Source organism: Stomoxys calcitrans, chromosome 2, assembly GCF_963082655.1.
Source record: "Stomoxys calcitrans chromosome 2, idStoCalc2.1, whole genome shotgun sequence".
In the NCBI taxonomy this organism is placed as follows: domain Eukaryota; kingdom Metazoa; phylum Arthropoda; class Insecta; order Diptera; family Muscidae; genus Stomoxys; species Stomoxys calcitrans.
In genome coordinates this window covers 144425972-144431971 of record NC_081553.1, presented here as the reverse complement: position 1 = coordinate 144431971, position 6000 = coordinate 144425972, and positions in this window count along the sequence as shown.

Sequence of the window (6000 nt, the reverse complement as noted above, 5' to 3'; positions counted from 1 at the left end):
TCAGCTTTCGAGTTTTTTTTCCTCCCCGAAACCTGATTTTGGCGGGGGGGTAAATGTAGTGGCGCTTGTGGCTGTGTTGGTTTAAATCTTTCTTTTCTTTTTTGTTCCTTTTCCGGTTTGTGGCCAGACTGATTGTGTTATGGTGTTGGTGGCTTGGTTTGGCAAATAGCTCCCTAGATTATACCTGTGATTTCGCACATTACATTTAATCGCTGTTATATCTATGCTATGCCATTGAGTCTTTATGCCCTAGGCAATGATGTTATCTCCTTTTCTCCGCGACATATTGAGTTTGTTTTGCATTGGTATATGTCGGGCCATTTCTTTTTTGTTGTAAACTTTGCTAAGAGCTTGGGAAATTCTGATGCTTTGGCGAGAGTAGAAAAGGGCCTGGCCGAGAAGCCATCTTCCTCATCTTTGGCAAGCTTTCCCAGAGTGAACAAGTGTACATAAAGCTACGATCGTTGTTTGTTGAGTCAATTTTTAATAAAACCGCTGTGAATTTTTTTTATTGAAACGTCATCCGTTTTTTTTTTTTATGAAAACCGCTCAGTTTTCGGAACTTCTTTAATTATCCATTGTGAGTTTTTCTTATTTTTCGGGTGTCGGTAGGTCGGCATAAAGTGATTTACTTTCATTTATTTCGAATTTTCTTTTTTTTCTGTTTTAAGGTTGGAATTTTATTCTAACTTATGTTAAATTTTCCAATTAGGGTGTTTGGATAAATTTTTGAGCCAAACTACCATTGAATCATAATTTATTTCCGGTCATTTCAATTATTGATTTGCCGCATATGAAACCCGCATTAACCATTTCCCGATTAAAAACCTACAAAGGTAAATTAAGTTTTGTTTTTTTTTGCTTTGCTCCAATTCTAATAAAAGTCGTGTGTTTCCCTCAGGTTTCTAACTCTCTTTGGTCGATTTGGTTTCTCTTTAGAGGCGAACGAAGTCCCTGGCTTGACTTGGAGTACCATTGCATCCCATTTACACGGAACCCATCAGTCTGTCAGCGTCGTGAAATTAACTCGTTCCTACTCCCCGCGTTGTGTCCGTGGTCAGGGGAGTGGAGAGGAAGTATTCGGGGACTGCGGCGAAGCCCTGACCGCCTTTGTGTGCTATATAACCCCAAACAAAAAAAAAAAAATAGTGTGTTCCTGCTCATATTCGCAGCCTTAAAAGTGACCTATTTTATAGTGCGAATTAGAAAAAAAAGATCGTTGCTTTGATAGCCTGAAAACTGTAAGAACCTGAAAAAGAAAGAAATTGATTTTTTTTTCCAAGCAGAAGTCTGCTTTGCATGCATGAAAATCTCATGTTATTTGTTCGTATGTGTGGTTTGATTTTGAACCGCTTCCATTTATATTCATTTTTTTTTAAATCGGTTCTTTGGAGAAAAAGTAACATTTTTAACAACTTTATAATGTCTCTAAAATTTATTTAGTTTCCAAAATTTTAAAGGGTAAAAATTACGCAAGTGGTCGAAGAAAAAAAGGATATATTTAAAAAATTTAGAAAAAGTGAAACACTAATAAAGAAAAAGAAAATCATATTAAAACATTACACCCAAAGACTACAACAACAAGTCACATAAAAGAGACAATAAATAAAACAACCAACAAATCTAGTAAGTTATAAGAACATCCACCAGTGTTGGGAAGTGCAAATAGCCCTGCCCCGCATACCCCTGCTGAAAGGCCTTTCATCGTGGGATCTAAACGATAAATAAGTGGTTTCTTTACTCCTTTGTTTTGTTGTTGTTGTTGCTTTATTTGAAAACACCACTTGCTGTCATTAATGCTGTGGCTGCATGGACTAGTTGTGCCAATCATTTGAGCAGACCGTTAGAATATTGAAGAGCAGTGGTGGTTTCAATGAAGATTGTCTTTTATTTTCAATAAATTCAAAATATATTTCTTTGGTCACAAATTCAGCTGCAATAAATTTCAAATAGATCAAAATAATTAGAACATTTTATAAATCCTGGTAAAAGGACTCGAAAATAACATTCACGTAGGCGTTCAAGGGTTTTTTTCCTTTTGTGTATGCCTTGTTATTTTCTCCTTACAGCTTTAGAGGCATTGAAACATATAGCAAGCTCTTGGCTGCAGTTTAATATGCTCACTTGTTTTTGAATGGTGGTCCCTTACTCTCAGTACATAAATGCATAGCCGTACAAACGTGAATGTTGTTTTTGTTGTTTTCCCTATGGTAAACCAGTTGATGTGACCAAAAGAATCGTTTTACTTTTTCATTTGTTGTTGTAATTATTGCATTGGGTTTTATGTTTTGAAATTATGACACAATTTTAAGCAGCAAATAAGACCAAACAGAGAATAACACTAATACATTTGCAATTTCACCTGTCCGTCCGGAAACAGGTCATTGAACTTCGATCATTTTGCTTTGCGTTTTTTTTTATTTGCTTTTGCTTTCTTATGCATATTGAACATATGCGCATTAACATTTTTGTTTAACATTTCAGTCGATCGTAACAGACACCTACGAACAAACCTCTGTCACTGTTAATCATTTCGTTTTAAATTTTAGCCATATAGTTAACAACAGCAGTTAAGCAAGTTATTTTGATTTGTTTGTTTTTTATCTTTTTTTTTGGTTTTTTTATTATTATCTTTTGTATATATATATATAAGGGTTTAAAGAAAAATGTTTGTGAATTTAAAATGAATATGTTTGTTTTTGAATTAATATCGGTTACAATGTCGAATAAAATCATGAAATCGATAGATATGTGCTAAGCAATTTCTTTATGTTTGATTCCTGAAGGCACCGCAGTAGCGTAGAGGGGAGGTTTTGGTTATGGGTTACCAGGGATATATTGGTGGATACCAGGTAACATGGATGGGTGGGCATAGACTTTTCAGGTTGCTACAACTATAACCTGAATACAATAGGCTCTGCGAAATCGACTTTCTTCTTTCTCTTTTCTACTTCTTGCGTTGCTATTTCGTCCCCATCTTAGCTTAACTTGCACGCTTTATAGACAATTCTTTTCAAAGTTTTATGGATCCCATACCCACCGACGAGCAATAAGGCCGAGCCGAATAAGCGTGCCAATGCCAACTTGTCTGCTCATTGACTTGATCAACATGTACTGGCTTTTCAAGAAATTGAAATTGACCGTTGTATGCTACAAACGTGCCTCAGCAACATCGACAACGTAATCACGGTCGTCATCGTCTTCCCATTGTCATCAACAGAACTGCCCAAGCATTTTAGTGAACATCATACATTGTGGACGCCTACATACGATGATACATGTGGGGGCCGTAGGTGCTACGCTCGTCTCCATCCCCGTGTTAATAACTGTCTCAAGGAGGAGTATGGACACACCAACAATTTGTGCCCTAAGAAGAAATTGAAGTACATTATAAGCTGAAGACTATTAAAATAATACAATACAAACCTTAAATAAATTTGTTTGAGTTATGTCACTCTTTAAAGAAAAGACATGACATGACAGGACTTTATTTATTTTCTTTTAGAAACAACCCCACCTTATAGAGCAAATGAATATAATAGTTCTGTTGCGTTCAAGTCCAACTTTCGCAGATTGATCACTTGTTGATTGATATGAAAAAAGACTTCAGCACAAAATCAACATTGTTATCCTGGCGCTGGGGTATAGCAATGGCCTTTACTTCTGTCACTTGCCAACCATTTGTCGCAAGTAGTTTTATGGACATCGATTTCTCCATGTAAAATAAAGCCCACTTTCTTGGAATGTGACATTAGAGCAGTAACTTCAGCGGAATTCTAGGCACAAAATATTTAAATAAAAATTTAGAAAGTATTAATTTAAAACCCCACTTACCTTTGCTGACGTGACGTGTATATGAGAATCATGTTTTTTACATAAATATCATTTCAGCTATTGCCTTTCATTATTGCTTACCAGATTTATTTGTTTTGTTATAATTAATGAAACAATAGAGTATGTCTGTTTTAATAAGTAAAAAACGGATTTTCGTGAATTTTTTACTTAAAAGAACGTAGTACCACCCTTAAATGGAATGTCCTACTGAAGGAAATCAGAAAGTATTTTTCCTACAAAATCTATTATCTAAAAAAAGTAATCACGAAAAAATGTCGCCAAAAACAAACATAGTACCAGCCATAAGGAATTATGTGAAAGGCTACATGAAATCGTGTGTCGAATGCTGTTTTAGCCAAGAACAGAGGAAGAAGGAATGCTAGCTTTATGGGTTGGATATCCTACGGGTGCCGCTTGAAGTGATTCATATGGATCAAAAATCGCCGTGGATATGAGCATATGCTGGTGACTGTCGATGCAATGATTCTTTACTCTGCGACTACTCCCTTTCGATCAACGAAGACGAAGCCAGTGCTGTACGCGCTTAACCAGCTGACACTAAACGTTGGTTTGTCAAGACGAACAGCGACTGATCGAGGAACAGTTTCTACATCGTCGTTGTTTGCCGATTATTGTAAAGCGAACGATATTCAACACATCAAGGTTGTAGTACGGACACCCTGAGCCAACCCATTCGGTTGGCCGAACGGGGGAACCAAGCTATTTTGTCTTTCCTGAGAACTTCAACGAGAATTCCAGGGACTGGGACAACGAACTCTGACGTGTCTAATAGAAGATCAATACGTCGGTCAATGCTACGATTAAGTATTCACCTATTGATCTTATTTTTGATTTTTAACAACTAGACGTCAGTGCTAACAAACTTTTGTCTGCAGTTGCTGATAACACTAATGAGAAGGAGATGACGAATCCAAGTGAACGCCAAGAGGATGTCATGAATAACATCCTAAGCTGCCATGACGATTCACTGAATAAGATTAAGCCAAGCGATTAGCCGACATACATTTTTTGTTTCATTTTAGGCATTACTTGGCATTGTGAATGTCAACTTGTTCTCTTTTTACATTATTCTTTGTTTTCGTTTTTTCCTATTTAATGACATTTTCAATCAGGGACCTAGCCACTTTATGTGCAAGTGACCTAATCTTCTAAAAGATCGATTTAATGGAAAAAGTTGCATATTTATTCCAAAATCCATTTGTAATATTAAATTTTTCATACTTATCACTCGAGGCGTAAAACTTTTATAGTTGCTATTTTTGAAATTACATGTGACAAGTCTGATCGTCTAATTGCAGCTTTAGAAGCGAGAGAGGTGTGGAATGCCAGATTTGACGCGAAATTTAAACTAGCTTTCCAGTACAAAAGCGATCTAGCTTTGATTGAGAGTGCAATGCCGAGCACTGGGTAATCTAGGAAACTTGATGCAAAGTACAGAGTCCCAGCAGTTCACTGTGAGCAGCAGTAGCAGGATGAAGCCTTGGTGTGCCTTGTTTCCAGAAGCTGACGTATACTAAGAAGAAGGTCATCAGGAGGACATTCCGAAGAGCCCTTGTAACTCGAGAATGAGTTATCGTCAGGTTTGCCGAGTTGTCATCCTTTTTCTTGGATGACGGCTACCCTTATGAATTAAAAATGACACCAACTCCGGACAGTTGTCAAATATGATGGCACTTTCAAAGACTCCTTTAACACTTTCAAAGACAGCAACTGCTTCTTTCCGTGACCGACCCATAATATCGATGTCGGTGAGAAGCATATGTTCTCTTGTGAGTAGTGTACCATGTCTATTAACAACGGCATCTCGCATAATCTTCTCCAGCAGCATATTGAAGAGATCACACGATAGGCTGTCTCCCTTTCTGAAATCTCGTTTGGTATTAGATGGTTCGGAATGATTATTTCCTATTATTAAGTCTCTGTTAAACCCCGGTTACACTGCCCTTTAAATCCGTATTTAATGGCTCGATCATCTGTTTTTATAAAATCATCTGACGAGAGCCTCAAATCCGGATTTAATGAGCAGTGTAAACGGGGTTTTATACTTTATTGTACGTGTATTATCTGATACAAATGAAACTAACATATGAAAATCACTTTTCAAAATAGCACTTGTAATTTTTTAGTTTAGAACGTGCTATTTTC